Consider the following 24663-nt stretch of genomic DNA (forward strand, 5'->3'; position numbering starts at 1 on the left):
CTCTAAGATTGAAGGCAGGCGGGAGGAGTCGAGATCAGGCAGGACCATTCTAGCCAATGAGAGGGCAGATACACGTGTGAAAAACAGTCACAAGTCCATTATAACGTTTTTTTCAAAGTTGCCGAAATGTCACATGCGTCTAATTATATCAGTGCATTCGTAACAACCTAAACATTACGAAACTTATATTAGATCAAATAAGCCTCACTTAGCAAATTAACAATTGCATTTTTTGTTGACCAAATTCAACACTCTCATTGACCTTCATACAAAATGTTCATGGTCAGATTTTGGGTGGAGTAACCCCTCTCGCTTTGCCTCTTCCACTCTGACTGCTCTCACATAAGTACTTCCTATCATCACCAATCAGTGGTGAGATTGATTTCTCCCCTGGGAAATTCCATACGAGATTGGCCTAAAGACATTAATGTTTTGGATCTTCCTGAAATGGAATCTATAGAATTATCCTTTGGGGGAAGGATGTTTGGCATACCTTTGAAATCTGTATTCAAAATTATTATTGAGAAATACCTACTGTAATTCAAGTTAGGAATTTTGTCACATTTTGGCCTTACGCAGGATTTCTTTAAGACAATACAACAATGTAGATGCTATAAAGTCAGTCTTCTCATTTGAAACCTTACCGTGTGCTCTGAAATATGAATAGTGCTTAGAATGAAGATACAATTTCCGTACATTCATTTATGGATAATAACAAATATAAATGTAAATATCTCAAAACATACCCTTTTAGATTTGGTTCATTTTTAGACATATTGTTTTCAACAATACATGACTTCCTAAAAATACATGATCATTTTTGGGTTGGAAACGACAGCTTATGCCCAGGGCTTGTGCAATCCCAAAAGTGTAATTAATAGTCAATAAATTAGAAATATCAACAAAAAAAAAATGGTCTCATGAACATGCCATAGTGTTGAACATGGGCCCAATCTCACTGCTTTGACTTTGAGATGTGTGTGTTGTTATAGTTGTTCTTTCACTAACTCTCTTCTTTCTCCTCTGTTTTATCCCACTATTGATTCAGTGGAACATGTGACCTGTCTTCTCTTATGAAAATGTCTCACCCAACCTGCCGAAGGGCCTTCTTCTCCATGATATGGCACCACCGCACTATACAGGTTATGCCACACCCTTTGTGTGCGTGTTGTTCTAGTTGTGTGTATCTCTACGGCTTCTACCTCCAACACCATGTACACCCAGGGTGTTAAGGTGGACATAGTCGAGTCGTTTATGTTCCTGGGGGTCCATATAAAAAGCTGGACTAGGGCATGAATACACTCCCTTACATGTTTTATGTGGGTTAAAGTAAAATCAAATCAAATCCAAGTCAAATTTTCTTGGTCACATACACGTGGTTAGCAGATGTTAATGTGAGTGTAGCGAAATTCTTGTGCTTCTAGATCAGACTATGCAGTGATATCTAACAAGTAATCTAACAAATTCATAACAACTACCTTATACACACAAATACACAGAAATGTAAAGGGATGAATAGAATATGTACATACAAATATATGGATGAGCGATGGCCCTGCCGCATAGGCAAGATGCAGTAGATGGTATAGAATACTGTATATACATATGAGATGAGTATTGTAGGATATGTACACATTATTAAAGTGGCGCTATTTAAAGTGACTAGTGATACCTTTATTAAGTCCATTTACTTAAGTGGCCAGAGATTTGAGTCTGTATGTTGGCAGCAGCCTCTCTGAGTTAGTGATGGCTGTATAACAGTCTGATGGCCTTGAGATAGAAGCTGTTTTACAGTCTCTCGGTCCCAGCTTTGATGCACCTGTACTGACCTCGCCTTCTGGATGATAGCGGGTGAACAGGCAGTGGCTCTGGTGGTTGTTGTCCTTAATGATCTTTTTGGCCTTTCTGTGACATCGGGTGCTGTAGGTGTCCTGGAGGGCAGGTAGTTTGCCCCCGGTAATGCGTTGTGCAGACCGCACTACCCTCTGGAGAGCCTTGTGGTTGAGGGTGGTGCAGTTACCGTACCAGGCGGTGATACAGCCCGACAGGATGCTCTCGATTGTGCATCTGTAAAAGTTTGTGAGTGTTTTAGACGACAAGCCACATTTCTTCAGCCTCCTGAGGTTGAACTTACTTTTATTTGTGACCTTATCTAATGTTCGATTTTTGAGGCATCAAATCTGGCTCACATCCAACAGTCTTTCTCTGAGACATGAAAAGCTGGCAGCACAACAAAAAAAAGCAAGTCTGTAAGCATTTTGAAAAGGTTGAACTTGTCAGCTGGAGTTCACACGATATTCAAATGAGCCATTAGAGCAGACATCATTTAGGGAATGACTTTACAATTATCAGCCATTATTGGAGCAGTTCGAGACGAGTCCCTCAAGTGAATTATCCATCAATTCTCAGCAGTTACAATGGACATTAAGAATCGAAGAATAAATCAAAGTTATACTTCATTTGCGCGTGCTGGCTATCTCCATAAGTTTTAATGTCATTTTCTCAAGTACAGTGAAAGGCCTTTCTTGCAAGCTCTAAACCCAACAATGCAGTAATCAATATCAATATAGTAAAATAACATAAAGTAGAACAAAAACATGCAAGATATAAGAAATAAGAAGAACACGAGAAGTAAGTAAGCTATATACAGGGTCAGTTCCAGTACCAGCCCCCCCAATCCTGTTTCCTGTTTCCTGTAGTCCACGATCAGCTTGTTGGTCTTACTGAAGTTGAGGGAGAGGTTGTTAACAGATTACTGCTGTGTTTCAGCCCCTACAGACTATACGCTAGAATTTAGTAAAAGTTGAGCTCGTATTATTGTGCATTTTGTATTGATTTCTTCATCTGCAATCAGGTTCATACAGTACACTACATGTTACTCCATAAAGAGTGAACCATCCATCCCTACGTCCTCCTAACTAAATACATGCTTCCTTCCTGCGGCGATTTGTGCAGCTGGTGTCAGTCTGTCTGTGTGTGTGTTTGTTCCATCTGTGTGTTTGTGCGCGCTTGTGCGTCCGTGCGCGTCCATGTATGTCCGTGTGCATAGAGGGTGGGAACGCAGCAGCTTCAACCCTGACTGTGGAGTATAATACTGCACAGAGCCCTATAGGTCGAAGAGGATCCTCCAGTCATGTTTACTGAACCCAGGGGGAGTCTACTTCCTCCCAGGGTATTTATGGAGGTATGATCCCCTGGCTGGGAGCTTCTGCTGGGTCAACTCATATCCTGTACAGAACTGACCTGGCTCTCGCATTCACCAGGGTGACTGGGCTACGGTCAGATCCTATAGCAGATCCAAGACACAAGCTAGTCTATTGTAGCAGTCTACTCACATTCATTTCTGTATAGCAGTTCACGCCCCCATGAGGTGCTGCCATAGATTTACAGTAGAAGTGCCCATCCAAAAAGGCTCAAGGTCATTGGCCACAGATAAAATGATGTTAAATCACGTTATATCCCCCATAGCTTTGATTGGACTGATTATGTCATCGTCATATTTTCTAAATCTTAGCTAGCAAGCTAAATAAGCACTCATCATGACTTACGTCGACAATCTACTGGCAACTCCTTTTCAAACCTTGTCATATTCTATAGCTAGAGGACTCCTGATATCTCCAGGAGTGATAAGTATATATCTTTTGGTCCTTATCTGTTTTGGTCTAGTACTGTCTTTTTGCTAGCTAGGGCCATCTACTTTAAGTGCTGCCTGTCTTCCCAGTAGCCTACTTGGTGTGTGAACTGCTGACTGCTCATAACATGCAAATGATTGTTGACACATCAACTATGATTTAGGGGCAGTGCAATTTGTGACTTGTTTTGGTAATCAGTGGCTGTATTGGAGGAGGAGTGGTTTCTCCTCTCCTAGGCAATCAGCAATTTGTACAGAGAAATGTGATCTTCACCTTTGCTAGGCAGTTAGCAATTAGTGTTAGGTCTTCAGTCTCCCCTGGTTTCTCAGCAGTGGCTGTGTCAGCGCCGGTCGTGTCTGAAAAACTAAAACCTTCGCCGAAACAAAGATGGTTCTGCCGAGTTGTTGGAGGGAGGAAAGACACACCACTCTCTCACTTGAGTTTCTTATATAGTTATTTTCTGATGATCTCATTTTGCTCTTTTGTAGCTTTGGTAACTGTGTGTTTTCTATACCTGTTTACACCTCTCCCTGTAGCCCTTACAGATGCTCCCCACCCCTTGGCTGCAATCCTTCTAATTTAGTGTACCCTGCGCGCACAACCCATATGGAATTCCGGGTCTCTGGCAGCGTATGGAACTACCGATCTGCAGTCAAGAATGCAGCATTCATCTATGCTGCCCTTCAGTCCCTTGACTTTTTGGCCCTGATGGAGACATGGATCACCCCAGAAAACACTGCTACTCCAGCTGCTCTCTCTTCATCTAACTATGTTTTTCTCTCATAGTCCGAGAGCATTTGGTTGTCGCGGTGGTGGTACAGGGCTACACAACTGGAGATTTTCTAATTTCTCACTCAATAACCTGTCCATCTCATTTGAATTCCATGCTGTCACTTGTCCATTAAAGCAACATTGTTGTCATCTATCACCCACCAGGTGCCCTTGGAAAGTTCTTCAATGTGCTTGACACCTTGATAAGCTAATTTCCTGACGATGGCTCACCGCTCTTCGTACTTGGCAACTTCAACCTCCTTATGTCTGCCTTCAATCATTTATTTTCAACTCTCTTCCCCTCCTTGCATCTTTCGACCGCACCCTTTCCCAATCCCCTCCAACTCACAAGGCAGAGGCTGTTCACCTACTCATCTTACTGCAACCCCCTCCAGTTTCTGATCACTTTGTCTGTCTCCCTCTCCTCCAACCCTAGCCACTCAGCCCCTACCCAGATGGTCATGCGCCGTCACAATTTATCGCTTTCTTCCACGTCTCTTTCCTCTTAAATCCTATCTCTCCCTTCTGCTAAATCCTTTTTCCTCCTGTCTCCTGATTCTGCCTCTTCGACCCTACTCCCCTCCCTTTCTGCATTCTATGACTCGCACTGTCCCCTTTCCTCCCGGCCGGCTCGGCCCTCCCCTCCTGCTCCGTGGCTGAGTGACTCATTACAAGCTTACAGAACAGGGCTTCCTCTGTATCCGCTGTTAAAGCCACTTTCTATCACTCTAAACCTAAACTCTTTTCCACCTTCTCCTCCCTCCTTAATGCTGCCCCCCCCCCTTCTCCCTCTCTACGGATTACTTTGTCAACCACTTTTAAAAGAAGGTTGACGGCATCCGCTCCTCATTCACTCAGTGTATTGAGTCCACTGGTCCCACTCACAAATCAATGGTTGATTTATGGTTAGGGAGAAGTACAGTGAATAGTGCCACTTTTTAGGATGCCAATATAAATGAATGTATTTTAATCATTATGTGTTATTATTTTTACCATCGAGGACCACTTTGGAAACAAGCATTTTAATTGATACTTTCAAGTGATATCCTCTGGGTCCACTTTGTACATTTTGTTGTATATGTCTGTTACCCAAAATAAACTCAATTCAACACACAGAACTACCATATGCCTTGTCCTCTCTCTTCCCTCTCTCACCAGATGAAATCCTGCGACTATTGAGGTATTGCCGCCCGACAACCGGCCCGCTTGACCCCAGCCCCTCCTCCCTTCTCCAGACCATCTCTGGAGAACTTCTCACTTCCCTCATCAACTCATCCCTGACCCCTGGCTGTCCCCTCAGAATTAACAATTTCCCGAGTTGCTTCACTCCTCAATTAACCAACATTAGACTAATCTGACGTCAAACTATGGACCTGTATCCCCCTCTCTTCTTTCCAAAACACTCGAGCGTGCCGTCTCTCAACTCTCTTATTTCTCTCAGAACGATCTTGACCCTAACCAGTCAGGCTTCAAGACTGTCACTCAACCGAGACTGCTCTTCTGTGCATGGAGGCTTTCTGCACTACCAAAGCTGACACTCCTCTGTTCTCATCCTCCTAGATCTATCTGCTGCCTTTGACACTGTGAACCATCAGATCCTTCTGTCCACCCTCTCAGGGCTGGGCGTCTCAGGCTCTGCACACTTTTGGATTGCATTCTACCTGACAGGCCGCTCCTACCAGGCGCCGTGGAGTGTCTGCACCACGAACACTCACTTTTGGTGTCCCCCAGGGCTTGGTTCTAGGCCCTCTTTTCTCTATACACCAAGTCACTCGGAAAACAAGACGGAGCTGCTCTTCCTCCCAGGGAAGGCCTGCCCGCTCAGCTCTCCATCACGGTTGACAACTCCAGTGTTGCCCTCCCGGAGTGCAAAGTACCTTGGCGTGACCCTGGACAACACGCTGTTGTTCTCTGCAGACACAAAGCTGTGACTGGCTCCTGCAGGTTCATGCTTTACAACATCCCTAGAGTACGACCCTTCCTCACACAGGAAGCGCCGCAGGTCCCACCAGGTTTTCAACCTTCCCAAGTTCTCTCATGTCACACTGCTCCTCCACACACTCCACTGGCTTCCAGTTGAAGCTCGCCTACGGAGCAGCAAGAGGAACTGCCCCTCCCAACCTTCAGGCTATGCCCAAACCCTACACCCCAACCTCTGGTCTTGGTGGAGGGAGAAATTTAGTCAGTCAGCCACCTGACCATAGAACTGTTTTTTCTAAGAGTGTATCTAAAATGTAAAAGGGTTCTTCCGCTGTCCTTATAGGAGAACCCTTTTTGGTTCCAGGTATAACTATTTTGAGTTCCATGTATAACCCTTACCATAGAGCATTCTATTTAGAACCAAAAAAGGGTTCTCCTATGGGTACAGCCAAATAATATATTTTTTAAGAGTGTTGACCTTAGCTGACGTCACTTAGGTCAATCGTTTCTTCGATAGTCATTGTCAGAAAAGGTACAGTTCTGTATTGCTGTTCACAGCAGCACAATAGTGTATTCATACTGACATGTTTGTTGGCTCTATTTACTCATGATGAAAACAATGGTATGAGTTCAGATGCTTTAAGTTAGATGATGGCATCAACCCTCAAATGAACAGTTGTTTAAATCAAATACCTTTTTAGAGGAAGGGAAGTCAGTGTCACGCCCTGGCCTTAGTTATCTTTGTTTTCTTTATTATTTTAGTTAGGTCAGGGTGTGACATGGGGGATGTATGTGTTTTGTATTGTCTAGCGGTTTTTGTATGTTTATGGGGCAGTGTCTAGTCTAGGGGATTGTATGTCGATGGTTGCCTAGATTGGTTCTCAATTAGAGACAGCTGTCTATCGTTGTCTCTGATTGGGAGCCATATTTAGGCAGCCATAGTCATTAGGTAATTTGTGGGTGATTGACTATGTCTATGTTGCATGTTAGCACATTGTTTGTATAGCTTCACGTTCGTCGGTTTATTGTTTTGATTAGTTTGTATAGTGTTCGTTTCGTTTCGTCTTCGTCTGATAATAAAGAAGATGTATTCATTTCACGCTGCGCCTTGGTCCTCTTCTCTTCCACGTTACGACGATCGTGACAGTCAGATCCTTTTTTGAATCATTTTCTGTGTCGTTGGTGTAAGGTATTTGTTTCCATCAACTTTTGTATAATTATCACAAAACACAGCTCTGCCACGCTGCATATTTGGATATGTGTACTTTATTCATATCTCATCATATACATTTGTTTACATTTATACAAAAATACAGTAGTGTTGCCCAGCGTTTGCCTGGGTCGGAATGATGTTTTCTTTTGGCACCCAGATTAACTTCCTGCCTACACGCCTGTGTGTTGCCCCTATAAGAGTGGAACACAGAATTCCAATTATATAATTAGAAATATGGAATTGTATTTTTATAGTGGGACACTAAGCTAGAGACCAAAACCACTGTTCAGGGATCAACTAATTTCAACCAAAATAAGTAAAACAACATATAACTGATACCAGAACAGTTCTTCAGGGCTCTTGCTCTTTTCAACATGGTACCACCCTATTATTCCAAATATAGTTCACTACTCTTGGCCAGAGCCCTATGGGCCCTGGTCAAAAGTAGTGAATTATATAGGGTAATGGGGTGCCATTTGGGACAATGACTATCTCTGTGTGTTCATAGGCTCTAAAGACAGACAGGAAAATGGGGGATGCCACCACATTTCTGTTCACAGCTTAAACCATGTTTCAACTCATCACAACATTCATACAATATGTAAAACACCCGCAAAACTTCTGAAGTTGACTCTTTAGAAGCGTACATACTGTTTTTGTTGTGGCAATAAAAAATGTTTCATTTTTCAATGTATCACGATGCTTATTACAAAGTAGGGCTGTCAAACGATAAAAATAAAAAATCAAGTTAATCGCTGGATTTGCTGTGATTAATCGTAAATTCATAATTTGCTCAATTGTTATACAAAAAGCATTGTCGTCTTGATTTTGTCCAAAATAACGGTTAGCAAAATCAAGTAACTTGATAAAGCACACTTTCTTTTAACCTCATTGTCAACTTGTTTTGACATCACATTGTTTGTTTTTAGCTGTATATATTATGTATTTTGGACGTTTTCATTGTATTCTGAATAATTACTGACAATGCGATTAATCATGATTTAAAAACAAATTGTCCTTACATTAGATTTTTTTTACTCAAGTCAAGTGATTAACTCTGACAGCCCTAATACAAAGTCATTTATTTTGGGGATAAAATAATTATCTTAAAGCTTTAATACAACAAAACAACAGTTAATCACACCAAGCGTTTTCAGCTACTCATGCTGAAATTGACACTTTTGCTCAGAACTATATGAACACCAATGTGGTATTTTTTTTAACATTCACTCCATTTTCCACTATAAATACTCTTCTAAGAGAAAAGTCCAATAGGCAAATTCCCCAAATACACTTGATGAAGTAAACAGGTTTTACCAGTGGAACCGTTTCCTATACAAAGTACAACACCTAAAACATTACATGCAGACAGAATTGCAATTTGGAGTTTGAATGCATTCTTCTGTCACATGTTATTTAGTGTAGAATTGATTTATAAGAGCTTAGTGTTGTGGAGTATTAGTGTTCAAATGAAAAGGGTTATTGCTCTAACTAATGTGCGTCCTGATATTTAAAATGGCTTTCACTTAGGCTTAGGGTCCATTTGTTTGAATTAGAGTGATAATTATGTATTGGAATAAAGGTAATGGGTTAACGTAGAGGTGCCACAAAGACAACATGAGTACCAGGTCATTTCCATTGGTCGGAGATCATTATAACCAGCTGGGCAATGATGCGACACTCTTCTCTAGGTTTTGTCTACAACACTTTTTAGCAGACTGGTCTATCTATCCCATTGGTTCATGGTCACTGAGAGACAACCAACACCTATTGATGAGATGGTCTCTTGTCCGCCATGTTGGTTTTTTAGTCAGTGGTTTGTCGCCATTACTGTGTTGTCTCCTGGTGAGTTTGTGAAATGTCATACACAAAATACTGTGCATAAAACAATGATCTAACTGCTCTTGGATCAAACAGCATAATGATATATTTTAATGTATCACCTGTATTCATGATGGAGTCAACAACATAAATCCAAACAAGGCACAAAACCAGGATTGTACAAGGTACAAGGGGTGAGAACGCCAAATGGCGAAAGTGAGGGAATGCATGTATTGGTACAAGTACAGTTAAGCTTGCATTGGCTAACTTAATACACAAGGTTTAAGTTCTCTCTCTTTGCCAACGTATGTCAACAATAGCAGTCCATGCTTATTTGAGAGCTTGCATTTATGCAATTGCATAATGTCATGGATTGGGCAATTTTCATCATGCCTAAGATGGCAACTGAATTGTGCAAAAATGCCAATATTTTCCTACGTACTCTTCTAATTTCTATAATAGTTACAGTGATACATCTCTGAATCATGGAATGCATCCTCTCTGGATTCATTGTCAGACACTCTCCTCACAGATCATATCACTTTTCTAAATCATGGTACATTTTAGATGCTGGTCCTCTCAAAAAACGTTGTTATATTCAGGGTTTTGTATTTAGACTTGTTTGAGAAATGAATCTCTTAGTTCACTTGCTGTATAGGCTACTGACAGCTATTTGAAACACAATTCAATAGGGTGCTCTATATTTTCGTAGCTGTTTATTTACCACCATAAACCGCTGCTGGCACTAAGACGAGCTGTAAGCATTTCACTGATTGTCTACACCTGTTGTTTACGAAGCATGTGACGAATAAAATAACATTTGATTTGGAGTGAAAAGTAAAAAGAAAATGTTTGAACTCACCTTGAATTCATAGCTTTGAGCCACCTTAACATGTTGTTGAACTGTAATACAGTTGTTTACATGCAACATACAGAAAATACCTTATGGGTGGTTAAGCTGCAATATACCAGAGCCGAGTTATACTGTAATTGATGATACACGTGGTTAATCTCAGTCTCCAGAATCTGATACTGTGCTGGTTTACTTAATGCTAGTCCACCTCTTTCTTGTGCATTGAGAGCATAGAAACACCGAGAGTTATCAGACCCCTTAAACGTTTTATCTAAATCAATATGGATATGTAGTATCTACCCTTGCTTGACCATTGATTGCTATAGGGAGAATTCTTAATGTATATAATGGGTAAAATGTAAGTTAGTCAAAGCAGCAATTTTTTTGTACATTTACACCTCCAACCAAAGCCTTTTGTACAACCCATTCATAAGCAATTAACCACACCATCATACACTCATATGTACATCCCTCTATGGCTGTCTTAATAATATAGATAATGCACGTGTTCATACATGCTTATGTGCTGCTTATGAGGACTTAATGCATGGCAGAAGAATGGGTTATAATGCGCCCTTGTAGACCTTTTCCTGCTCATTTAGTATTTTTATAGATAAGCTGAATCATTGTCTGTTTAGTTTTTTTCAACCGAAGCAACATGGTGCTGTCAGCATTCTGAGTAAATAAATAAATAAATCACACAACCTCATCCATTCGGTACATACACGGCCAAAAACATGAAACAAAACAGATGCTTAGATCTGAGAATATTTCTAGCTAACTAATTTCAACATTTGTTCTCAGGGAATGTCCAATGGAGACCCAGATGAAGATGGAAATGGAGTAGAATGCTGCTGAGAAGAAGATGAGGAAAGTGAGGGCGACTAGAGGTAGTCATTTATTTTTCAGTCCTCTGTGGAAAGGGTTCTACATGGAACCCAAAAGAGTTCTACCTGGAATCAAAAAGGGTTCTTCGAAAAAAAAAAAGCCATTTGTAGGGGTTTGTTTTCTGGCCCATTCTTGAGTAGATCTGGTATCTACACTCCAGCCAAACCCACACAAAGTGCAAATGGGAGTGCTTGTGAAACCAACTTTGTCCCGTAAAGTTTACTGTGTTTTACAGCAGTTATGGGTGATTAGAGTCATATTTAGACTGTTATTGGCGCCTCTAGATGTTTCCATGACAATCCGGTCTCCTTTTCAGCTTCTTCGGACAAATTTTGATAGTAGACGACGGGTTAATATTCTTGTAAGAAAAACAAAAAAATTTCTATGCAATGTCATTCTCTGGTTCTAGTATGTGAGGACTGGCAATTTCTAGACAGGAAAGAAGCAAGTCTTTCACCTCAAAAATCCATAAGAAATGCAGTTTTATGTTTGCTTGTTTCCTTTCTCATTCTCAGACGATTGCTCTGTACACCTAAGAGAGACAAAGAAAGAAGAAGTACATTTTTGTTACGCTTTACATACAGGTAGCTAAAACAATGTGTCCTAGTTCCATACTCTTCATTGTCAAACCATAAATATTAGGAGTTGGCTAAGATGGTTCTCTGTCTCTGTCCGAGGTCACAAATTATATGAAGAAAAATATAAATCTCACCAATTTCCAAGGATTTGAAGAATTACACTGTCTCAATGATGTTCAATCTGTTCCTGTAATGTACAAAACCATTATAATTAAAAAACTATTTAAAAAATGTATACAAATTCACCTCACCTTAAAACTAGTTAATTATTTTCAGACACGCAAACCTTTGATACATTTTTGTGTCTGATATTAAGATGAATGATTTTATAATATTGATATGCAGGAATTGATAGATTAAATGAAATGAAATATGAGTGAATGCCTTTACTTTTCAGATGGTTCCTCTAGTGGAGGTGCCAAAGTCCCTTCTGGTCCTGTGAAAAGGCCTCCTTCCACTGAGTTCCGTTCATCTGACTGATGTTGGTTCCTCCTGGATTTCACCTGTAAGATCCGAGAGTAACAATGTTAAACACCAAGGGAACCCATGTCAACCAACAAGTACAAACAAAGTAAAATTCTCTAACAAAAATACAAAACAACAAAGTAGAAGATACTGGTAAAGAAACTCACAGACGGTCAAAGACAAAACAACCATCAAAGACAAAAAAAAATACAATGACTTACAATCAAAGAGATTAACAATGAACATAGACAGTACAATGTCCACAGACAAAACAACAATCTATTGACAGAGTGGCACCAGCCATGTTTTAAGTTGCAGATCCTTACACTCTTCGAAAAATGGGTTCCAAAAGGGTTCTACTTGGAACCAAAAAGGGTTCTTCAAAGGATTCTCCTATGGGGACAGCCGAAGAACCCTTTTAGGTTGTAGATAGAACACTTTAAGGTTGTAGATTGGGTCAAAGGACAGCTCACCTTCCACGCAAACAGAAACACAACGGCTGCAATAGGAATGACAAGTAGTGACAGGAGGCTTCTCTCCACTACTTCTGGCAGGAATCTCAGAGGCTCGTTCCCTGTGTGGACAGACAGGTTTCTAGTCAGTAAGAATAATGGGTGTGTTCGTAAATTCAATCTGGAGTGCCAGAGTGCACTCAGAGTGCCCTCTGGGCGTTTGTAAATCCAGAGCGTTGTCAGATTGTCTGTTCGTAAAATTCAGAGCGTTTCGCTCTCGGAGCGTTCGGAGCACACCCTGGACGCTCTGTCCGAGGAGTATTGTTGATGCGAGCGTTCTGGCCTCAACGGCAGTCAATCACCCAAGCTAATTGGTTAACGTTGGCTAGCTACTTCCAGACACAAATGAGAGAACACCTCAATCTGACCATTTTACTCGCCCTAGCAGAGCTAGTTAGGCTGTTTACATGTTATCCAGTGCGTTGATGACTGTAACTGTGCTGCTGGCAACAATATCTTTCCGATTGTTGGTGACGTTAACTGACACCGGCCATATTCAACGGGTGTTGAGCGTTCGTAAATTCATCAGTTGTTTTGCTCTGGCACACTCAGACGAGAGTGCTCTGAAATTGGAGTAGATAGCCGGAGCGAATTTGTGAACGCACCCAATATTGAAATGGTGCAAACAAAGAAATCATATGTGATCAGATAATTCAAATTGTTTGTATAACAACTTTTTGTATTTGAACGCCTGCTAATAATTGTAATATAACCCTCTCTACTTTTTACTGACTCAGTCTGGGACTTTGCCCTGAACTAAACATTTATGTCATAGATATTTGCCTGACTGGGATGTTTTTTCCCCACATGTTAACGGAAAATAAAAACATGATTTTCTTGTGTTTTATATGGAATGAAACCATGCAAATGATGATAATGCCCTGTTAGTATAAGAGCTGCTTGAAAATACTGCCTCAAATTTCAGCCTGTTTTAGTGGGATGGAGTTTTTTCCTGGCTGGTGACAACACCAGGCGGTAAATTAGTTAATAGACCAATAAGAAAGAGGGTTCCAAACATCTCTGCCAATAACAGCTTAGTTTCAGTTTTCCCCTCCCCACTCAGACCACTCCCAGACAGTCCTAGCAAAATTCTTGTTTGAGAAATTGCTCTTCGCTAAGAAGCTATTTCTGTATCTTTTTGACCATTTTAATTTAACACAATCACAGCAAGGTACTTCATTGTTACCCAGAAATGATTTGATATTGAGATAAAAACGGCTGCATTGATTCAATGTATCCGTTTTTATCTCAATCTCAAAACATGTCTCCTATCCATCGTATGTCTCATACCGTAGCTATGATTGATGCATGGAAAATGATTGGATACAGTAGATCGTGTTGGTCAGTGATAGGGGAGACACATAACAGCTCTGGTAGAACAACAAGACATGAGTTGTAACCCAAACTGTCATGTGGAGGAATGCAATTTGCCCTGCAGCCTCTTCATAAATCAAGTGACAAAGGCTTTTAACCAATTAGCAAATTAAGGCCAGGCACCACACCCGTATAGATATTGTTTTTCTCTTAATCATTTCACAATCAACTTTTGCCTGTTAAAAGTAGATACAAAGATACAAAAAAGTAGATACAAATATATATACTTTTTTGCATTACACATTTTCTTAAATGTAATGTCACGTGCACAAGTATAGTCAAATACCTTTCTTGCAAGCTCCAAACCCAACAATGCAGTAATCAATATAACAAAAAATAACATAAGGTGGAAATATTGTATAAAAATATGCAAATGAGGTGATAACTCATTTAATATGTGCATATTTGCATATCCCGCAAATACATTTTTCGGGACACTTAATTAAGTCATCCTAAATATTTTGGTTTCATTTAGTTAAGACACTCCAGGACCGGACTTGCTCAGAGCAGATTGTGGATGAATATAATTTTTCACCTTTCTATCTATAAAATACAAAAAATATTTTGAACCATTTTTCCAAAGAAAATGTTATATAGAATATAAAATGTATAACATATCAACAATTCCCTCATGGCAAGTCTCAATAATATGTCTAAGGATAACCACACAACATTTGGTGAATTTTGATGATTCTGAAGCTGAGGAAAATTAGTTGGCTTTTGGGAAGAGTCTGACTTTCCAGAATTGGCAGTTTAAGACAAGTACACTGAATTTAGACTACCAAACATCTATTTACACCCAATCACAATCTCTTCAAAGTATGTTACTACATATAGTCCAAGTGGCTTTTAAATCATTCATGAAATGTTGATGACTGTAGTATGATAAACAAAAACAATATACATTTTCATTGAGATTTTTGTTTCCTTTTTGAAAATACAAAAATTAATGGACCAACTGTAATTTCAGCCTGTGGTGGCCTTAAGGGAATGCTCTCTCTCCAGGCTATTCTGCAGTTGAGCAACAGTCAATAATAGTAGCCATGCAGCTAGTAGGCCTACACCAGTTTGACTGGTTGCATTACATTGCTACTATTTGGACACTTTCAGCAACTAAATCTGTGCCACAGTTTCTTTTTTTTGACTTACAGGTTTCGGAGTCTGGTGCTGACATGTTGAATTCTGTTCCTATGGCAGGATAGTTGACTGGATAGAGATAGAGAGAGAGAGAGTTAATGCCCAATGATGAAAACAGTTCATTGTTGACGCCTATAAAGTCACATCACAGCCACCTTTTCTTTCCTTCGGACAAAAGATCAGATCTGTCTGCATCAGGAAAGAAAGGCCAAGCGCTTGGGAAGATCTGAAGATTGCTCTGTAATCAACACTTCCACAATTGGGGTTTCAGTCCTTTTCTTCCTTTCATGGGGTCCATCAGGGGACATCTTTCTTTGGTTCTGTGACTCAGCTGCATCACTAATGTCACAATGGACCTTCCAAACACCTGGTACATTCCATGTTTTGTCATGTGAAGTTCTTTGAACAAAAAAATTGATAGAAGATTCTGTGTAGGACAGAGATAAAAAGACACGCAACCGAAACCGACACAAGATCTCACCTATAAAAAAAAGACTGTTCACAAGAGGAATAGTTTAATGGAGAGGTACCGATGCCCATACACCAAACGAGACAGATAATAGTTTTATAATGGGCGTAGCATATGAGCACCACAGGATATACCACAGTAGCTAACAAGGTTTAAACTGAGCGCCGACTCCTATGGCGCATCAGAATTGACCACTATCAAATTAAATCTAAATGTTATTGGTCACATACACATGGTTAGCTTATGTTAATGCGAGTGTAGCGAAATGCTTGTGCTTCTAGTTCCGACAGTGCAGTAATATCTAACAAGTAATCTAACAATTCCCCAACAGCTACCTAATACACACAGATCTAAAGGGGGGGAATAAGAATATGTACATATAAATATATGGATGAATGATGGCCGAGCGGCATAGGCAAGGTGCAATAGATGGTATAAGGTACAGTATATACATATGAGATGAGTCATGTAAGATATGTAACAATATTAAAGTGGCATTGTTTAAAGTGACTAGTGATCCATTTATTAAAGTGGCCAGTCATTTGAGTCTCAATGTTGGCAGCAGCCTGTCTGAGTTAGTGATTGCTGTTTAGCAGCCTGATGGCCTTGAGATAGAAGCTGTTTTTCAGCTTGACGTTGAGTGAGAGGTTATTTTCCTGACACCACACTCCGAGGGCCCTCACCTCCTCCTGTAGGCTGTCTCGTCGTTGTTGGTAATCAAGCCCACTACTGTTGTGTCGCACAGGGCAGCGTCAAGACCCAGGGTCTCAAGCTTAATGATGAGTTTGGAGGGTACTATGGTGTTGAATGCTGAGCTTTAGTCAATAAACAGCATTCTTACATAGGTATTCCTCTTGTCCAGATGGTATAGGGCAGTGTGCAGTGTGATGGCGACTGCATCGTCTGTGGACCAGTTGGGGCGGTAAACAAACTGAAGTGGGTCTAGGGTGGCAGGTAAGGTGGAGGGGATATGATCCTTGACTAGTCTCTCAAAGCACTTCATGATGACAGAAGTGAGTGCTACGGGGCGGTAGTCATTTAGTTCCGTTATCTTTGCCTTCTTGGGTACAGGAACAATGGTGGCCATCTTGAAGCATGTGGGGACAGCAGACTGGGATAGGGAGTGATTGAATATGTTCGTAAACACACCAGCCAGCTGGTCTGCGTATGCTCTGAGGACGCGGCTAGAAATGCCATCTGGGCAAGCAGCCTTGCGAGGGTTAACACGTTTAAATGTCTTACTCACGTCGGCCATGGAGAAGGAGAGGGGGGGGGGGGGGGGGGGCGCAGTCCTTGTTAGTGGGCCGCGATGGTGGCAGTGTGCTGTTCTCAAAGCGGGCAAAGAAGGTGTTTAGTTTGTCTGGAAGCGTGACGTGGCTGGTTTTCTTTTTGTAGCCTGTGATTTCCTTTAGACCCTGCCACATGCGTCTCGTGTCTGAGCTGTTGAATTGTGACTCTACTTTGTCCCTATAATGACATTTCACTTGTTTTATTGCCTTGCAGAGGGAAGAACTACACTGTTTATGTTAGGCCATATTCCCAGTCCTCTTTCAAAGGTTAAATGTGGTGGTTTGCGCTTTTAGTTTTGCGCGAATGCTGCCATCCATCCATGGTTTCTGGTTAGGGTAGGTTTTAATAGTCACAGTGGGTACAACATCTCCAATGCACTTCCTTATAAACTCCTTGACCGAGTCAGCGTATAGATCGATGTTATTCTCTGAGGCTGCCCGGGACATTTCGCAGTCCGCGTGATCAAAACAATCTTGATGCATGGATTCCGATTGGTTAGACCAGCGTTGAATGGTTCTAGTCACGGGTACATCCTGTTAGAGTTTCTGCCTATCAAACGGTAGGAGCAAGATGGAGTCGTGGTCGGATTTGCCGGAGGGAGGGCGAGGGAGGGCCTTGTATGCATCGCGGAAGTTAGAGTAGCAACGATCGAGTGTATTGCACGCACGAGTACTGCAATCAATATGCTGATAGCATTTGGGTAGCCTTGTTCTCAAATTTGCTGTGTTAAAATCCCCAGCTACAATAAATGCAGCCTCAGGAAATATGGTTTCCAGTTTACAAAGTCCAGTGAAGTTCCTTGAGGGCTGTCGGGGTGTCTGCTTGAAGGGGTATATACACATCTGTGATGATAACTGCCGAGAATTCTCTTGGGAGATAATATGGCCGGCATTTGATTGTAAGGAATTCTAGGTCGGGTGAGCAGAAGGACTTGAGTTCCTGTATGTTGTTATGATTACACCATGAGTCGTTAATCATGAAGCATACACCCCCGCCCTTCTTCTTCCAAGAGAGGTGTTTATCTCTGTCAGCGCAACGCATGAAGAAGCCCTGTGGCTGAACCAACTCCGACAACGTATCCCAAGAGAGCCATGTTTCTGGGAAACAGAGAATGTTACAATCTCTGATGTCTCTCTGGAAGGCAACCCTTGCTCTAATTTCGTCTACCTTGTTGTCAAGAGACTGGATATTGGCGAGTAATATACTCAGAAGCGGTGGGCTGTGTGCACGCCTACGGATCCTAACCAGGAGGCCGCTCCATCTGCCTCTTATGGGGCAACGTTGTTTTGGGTCGGCTTTTGGGATTAGATTCACTGTCCTCGGTGGTGGTCCGAACAAAGGATCCGCTTCTGGAAAGTCGTATTCTGGTCGTAATGTTGGTAAGTTGACATCGCTCTTATATCCAATAGTTCTTCCCGGCTGTATGTAATAACATTTAAGATTTTCTGGGCTAACAATGTAAGAAATAATACATTCAAAAATGAAATACTGCATAGTTTCCTAAGGACTCGAAGAAAGGCGACCATCTCTGTTGGCGCCATCTTGCATTTGAATATGAGCGAATGCAACAATGACGTTAGATAGGCTGTATTACATCCAGCGTCGTCTGGGTTTGGCCGGGGTAGGCGGTCATTGTAAATAAGAATTTGTTCTTAACTGACTTGCCTAGTTAAATTGAAAAAATAAAAATATATATAACATTTACACTTTTAAAAAACACCTCAACATTTACCTGATGTGGGGTATTGTGTTGTTATTGTTGTAGCCATTGTTGCTGTGGGACAGGGAGGTGGATCACATTCTTCTGGCAAATCTCTATTCAAACGGGCCGTTTTAAAAAAATCTTCGACAAAATGAAAATAGTGTCCTGTCTGCCATTGCTCATTTCTGTAGTGGCACTCAAAATCATACGTGATCGCCTCCTGCGGAGACAAAAGGGGAATAATTATCTCAATGATGTGAAATTCAAAACATAAATGATAATGGTTTGTAGCTGTTGATAGACCATTTAACGTTAACTTTAGCTTTTATACCCCCATGGCTTTAGCCATGCAGCAAATAGTTCAAAGAACACAGCTGGACAGATATGTTTGAGCCCAGATTTAAGACAAGGGGAACCTCATTAACCCTGTTGGATTCAGAAAAGTTAGCCAGAATAATACAAGTAATATGCTTTAAGAAGTTATTAGGACTACATTATGAATGTACAGTGGCTTGCGAAAGTATTCACCCCCTTGGCATTTTTCCTATTTTGTTGCCTTACAACCTGGAAATAAAATTGATTATTTGGGGGTTTGTATCATTTGATTTACACAACATGCCTACCACTTTGAAGATGCAAAATATTTTTTGCAGCACTTAACACTGCAAGTCTATTGTGGTATGTCTCTATAAGCTTGGCACATCTAGCCACTGGGATTTTTGCCCATTCTTCAAGGCAAAACTGCTCCAGGTCCTTCAAGTTGGATGATTCCGCTGGTGTACAGCAATCTTTAAGTCATACCACAGATTCTCAATTGGATTGAGGTTTGGGCTTTGACTAAGCCATTCCAAGACATTTAAATGTTTCCCCTTAAACCACTTGAGTGTTGCTTTAACAGTATGCTTAGGGTCATTGTCCTGCTGGAAGGTGAACCTCTGTCCCAGTCTCAAATCTCTGGAAGACTGAAACAGGTTTCCCTCAAGAATTTCCCTGTGTTTAGCGCCATCCATCATTCCTTCAATTCTGCCACCACCACGCTTCACTGTGGGGATGGTGTTCTTGGGGTGATAAGAGGTGTTGGGTTTGTGCCAGACATAGCGTTTTCCTTGATGGCCAAAAAGCGATATTTTAGTCTCATCTGACCAGAGTACCTTCTTTCATATGTTTGGGGAGTCTCCCACATGCCTTTTGGCGAACACCAAACGTGTTTGCTTATTTTTTTCTTTAAGCAATGGCTTTTTCTGGCTTCTCTTCTGTAAAGCCCAACTCTATGGAGTGTACGGCTTAAAGTGGTCCTATGGACAGATATTCCAATCTCCGCTGTGGAGCTTTGCAGCTCTTTCAGGGTTATCTTTGGTCTCTTTGTTGCCTCTCTGATTAATGCCCTCCTTGCCTGGTCCGTGAGATTTGGTGGGTGGCACTCTCTTGGCAGGTTTATTGTGGTGCCATATTCTTTCCATTTTTTAATAATAGATTTAATGGTGCTCCGTGGGATGTTCAAAGTTTCGGATATTTTTTTATAACCCAACCCTGATCTGTACTTCTCCACAACTTTGTCCCTGACCTGTTTGGAGAGCTCTTTGGTCTTCATAGTGCCGCTTGCTTGGTGGTGCCCCTTGCTTAGTGGTGTTGCAGACTCTGGGGCCTTTCAGAACAGGTGTATATATACAGAGATCATGTGATAGATCATGTGACACTTAGATTGCACACAGGTGGGCTTTATTTAAATAATTATGTGACTTATGAAGGTAATTGGTTGCACCAGATCTTATTTAGGGGCTTCATAGCAAAGGGGGTGAATACATATGCATGCACCACTTTTCAGTTTTTCTTTCATTTCACTTCACCAGTTTGGACTATTTTGTGTATGTCCATTACATGACATCCAAATAAAAATCAATTTAAATTACAGGTTGTAATGCAACAAAATAGGAAAAACACCAAGGGGGATGAATACTTTTGCAAGGCACTGTACTTCTTCACTCTCATGAGACTAAGAGAGGTCCCTTTATGAATACCTGATCTGACCTGATCAGGTATAGATGATAGATGATCCAGTCCTCACAAGACATCATTGCAGACAACTCAGATGTGAAATGATGCGGTCACTGGTCTATTTGTGCTCACGACTTGTGTACCATGTTTATTATTTTATTATAGTATCTTGTTTTATTCTATTTTGCGTGATTGGGCCAGAAAGGATTGCATGAATGGATGTGTTATTGACCACCTCCACCAGAGGCAGCTAGGTAGTACTCCCAATCAAAGACTCTATCCAACAAGACCTTTGCCAGTTCAGCCTTCAATGTTTTGAAGCAGTTGAGGTCTTTAACTGACATGTTGCACTGTGGGTGGTATTCTTATTGTCATAATTGTAATTGGTAATGACATATTGGTATGATAAAAAAAATAATATATTTTTTGTATTCTACCCCCTTTTTTGATCTTGTCTCATCACTGCAGCTCCCCAACGGGCTCGGGAGGCGAAGGTTGAGTCATGCGTCCTCCGAAACATGATCCGCCAAACTGCACTTCTTAATAACACACGCCCTCTTAACCCGGAAGCCAGCCGCACCAATGTGTTGGAGGAAATACCGTTCAACTGCCACCCAAGATCAGCCTGCAGACACCTGTCCCGCCATAAGGAGTCACTAGAGCACGATGAGCCAAGTAAAGCCACCCTGGCTAAAACCCTCCCCTTACCAAGACGACGCTGGGCCAATTGTGCGCCGCCCTATTGGACTCCCGGTCACAGCCGGTTGTGATACAGCCCGAGATCGAACCCGGGTCTGTTGTGACGCCTCTAGCCCTGTGATGCAGTGCCTTAGACCACTGCGTCACTCGGGAGGCCCCATATGATAAATATTCTATGTACAGTAATGCATTTCAAAGGCGCATTAATTTTTTTTTTTAACATGTGTCCTCATCAAAAGAAACCTGTCATAAGAGCTATCACAGTTACAATATTAGTATTAGAACCAAAGGTGCAAACGTACCAAGTTCTTCATGTGATATCTTGTCTCTTTCAGCATTTCGATCAATATGCTGATATTATATTTGTTGGACGAAATGCTTCCAAACTTGTCTGCTAATCCTCGTAAACTGAGTTCCAAGTGGAAAACGTTTAGCGCTACCCAACACATTCCACCCTGAAAAAGAAAATAAATCAGGAAATAACAATCATGGGTACTGGACAGTTATGATATACACTACGGTTCTAAAGTTTGGGATCACTTAGAAATGTCCTTGTTTTTGAAAGAAAAGCACATTTTTTGTCCATTAAAATAACATCAAATTGATCAGAATTACAGTGTAGACACTTAATGTCGTAAATGACTATTGTAGCTGGAAACGGATGATTTTCGATGGAATATGTACGTAGGCGTACAGAGGCCCATTATCAGCAACCATCACTCCTGTGTTCCAATGGCACATTGTGTTAGCTAATCCAAGTTTATCATTTTAAAAGGCTAATTGATCATTAGAAAAGCCTTTTGCAATTATGTTAGCACAGCTGTAACTGTTATCCTGATTAAATAAGCAATAAAACTGGCCTTCTTTAGACTAGTTGAGTATCTGGAACATCAACATTTGTGAGTTTGATTACCAGAATAGAAAGAGGAGTGGGAGGCCCCGGTGCACAACTGAGCAAGAGGACAAGTACATTAGAGTGTCTAGTTTGTGAAACAGATTCCTTGAGGGCTTGTGAGGCGTCTGTTTCTCAAACTAGACACTCTAATGTACTTGTCCTCTTGCTCAGTTGTGCACCGGGGCATCCCACTCCTCTTTCTATTCTGGTTAGAGCCAGTTTGCGCTGTTCTGTGAAGGGAGTAGTACACAGCGTTGTACGAGATCTTCAGTTTCTTTGCAATTTCTCGCTTGGAATAGCCTTCATTTCTCAGCACAAGAATAGACTGACTAGTTTCAGAAGAAAGTTCTTTGTTTCTGGTCATTTTGAGCCTGTAATCAAAACCACAAATGCTGATGTTCCAAACACTCAACTAGTCTAAAAAAGGCCCAGTTTTATTGCTTCCTTAATCAGAAGAACAGTTTTCAGCTGTGCTAATATAATTGCAAAAGGGTTTACTAATGATCAATTAGCCTTTTAAAATGATAAACTTGGATTAGCTAACACAACGTGCCATTGGAACACAGGAGTGATGGTTGCTGATAATGGGCCTCTGTACGCCTATGTAGATATCCCATAAAAAATCTGCCGTTTCCAGCTACAGTAGTCATTTACAACATTAACAATGTCTACACTGTATTTCTGATCAATTGTATGTTATTTTAATGGACCAAAAAATGTGCTTTTCTTTCAAAAACAAGGACATTTCTAAGTGACCCCAAACTTTAGAACCGTAGTGTATACCGTTTTGAAATTTACCACAACAGAAAAATTATAGTCCACCCTCTAAAAAAGTCAGGCAACACAGACATTCAATAATATTTTGTAAGGAACACAAACATATTAAGTTATAATAATAGTGTAATCATGAGAAGAAGAAAACATCTTCTCACCACTTCTTTCGGAACGTATGTCACAGGAATCTTGTAATCTTTAGGTATATTTTGTTTCTGTTAAAAAACAGACAATATCATGAAATGTTAGCAGAAATGTTTTGGGAACGTTTGAGTTTGTTACCAGAACAAATCTCAGAGATTAAGCTACTGGTTTACACTAATGGTAATGCAGGATGTCCTACTGTGTGTGACTCTCATGACAATCCCCGTCAGTGGTATTAGAAAACAATGACTGATTCTAGATGGATCAATGTATCAAAGTATACTTTCAAGTCTAGAAATGCAATTGTTTGCAACTGGCATTGCAGCTATGTTACGCATAAGCATAATGGTTGATTTTGAGAGGATTACAATGAATTGGATTGGATTGTGCAATCCACCTTTCTAAGAACTGGATAAGAATGAAACACCATGCTGGTAGTAACTGGATGGAGACAGTTAAATACAGGAAGAGCTTTTGATTTGCAGTTTTGGTGGCTTGAAGAAATAAGTACTTCCAAGGACTTTTTACCAATAGTGAAATGCTTGTGATGTCATCTGTCACAGTGTTTCCAAATTCACTTGACTGGACTCCAAGTGTGATGCACAGCAATAAATGGACACAGATGCGTATCCAAATCTGAAAACCAAGAAAGACAAACACACAACATTATGAGACATTTCTACAGATTAATATTCCATTAGAGTAACTATCTGTAGCCTACAATTATACATAATCCCTTAAAGTTGACCCCTTAGGCCTATCTTGGTTGATCAAAGGTAGCAAACTGACACTTGAATAGCATCCTAGAGCACATATCCAGACAACTTTATTTTCACCATGGTGATGACACTGTTCCCTTAGAAAAAGTCTGTCTTCAAACACTAGGGTCCGTAAAATAGGCGGTGACAGACCCTTAGTGCTCCAGTCCTTTCTAGACACCGTTTGGGATGACGTGGTGGTCATCAATCAACTGGGTTGCTTCTCTTTTGTTATTATTTAATTGGCTTCTTCAATCAGCTGAATTGCAGCCTTGGTATCAAGACCAGGCCTTTCATGGTCTAATGACTAATGCCTGTAGCGTTTCAGGGAGGCCTGTGTGACTAATGTCTGTCTGCCACTCTGCAGATATTCCCTCGCCCCTGTCACCCCCTCCACCCCCATCCCCATGCCAGTCTGAGCATGTTATGCAACAGTCCGACCCGACCCACCTTCCCCCAAACTTCCCTCTTAGCCCAGATTAGGAACAGGAACTAAAGTGGATTCCACACAAAAAGTTTGCAAGGAGGTTTATGTCAAAGATTGAAATGAAGCTAGGAAGATGAAAAATGCCTCCAGGGGGAAAAATATGAGAGAAGAGCTTACTGACTGGCAGCCACTGAGAGCTGGGGGCAATTCAGACACTCTGTTAACCATGAGTGCTGTGTAAAGGAGCTCAACAACACATTGTCTGCATCCCAAATTCACCCTATTGTCTATATAGTGCACTATACCTTTGACCAGGACACATAGGGCTCTGGTCAAAAGAAATGCA

Source organism: Salvelinus namaycush, chromosome 21 (genome assembly GCF_016432855.1).
Source record: "Salvelinus namaycush isolate Seneca chromosome 21, SaNama_1.0, whole genome shotgun sequence".
Lineage (NCBI taxonomy): Eukaryota > Metazoa > Chordata > Actinopteri > Salmoniformes > Salmonidae > Salvelinus > Salvelinus namaycush.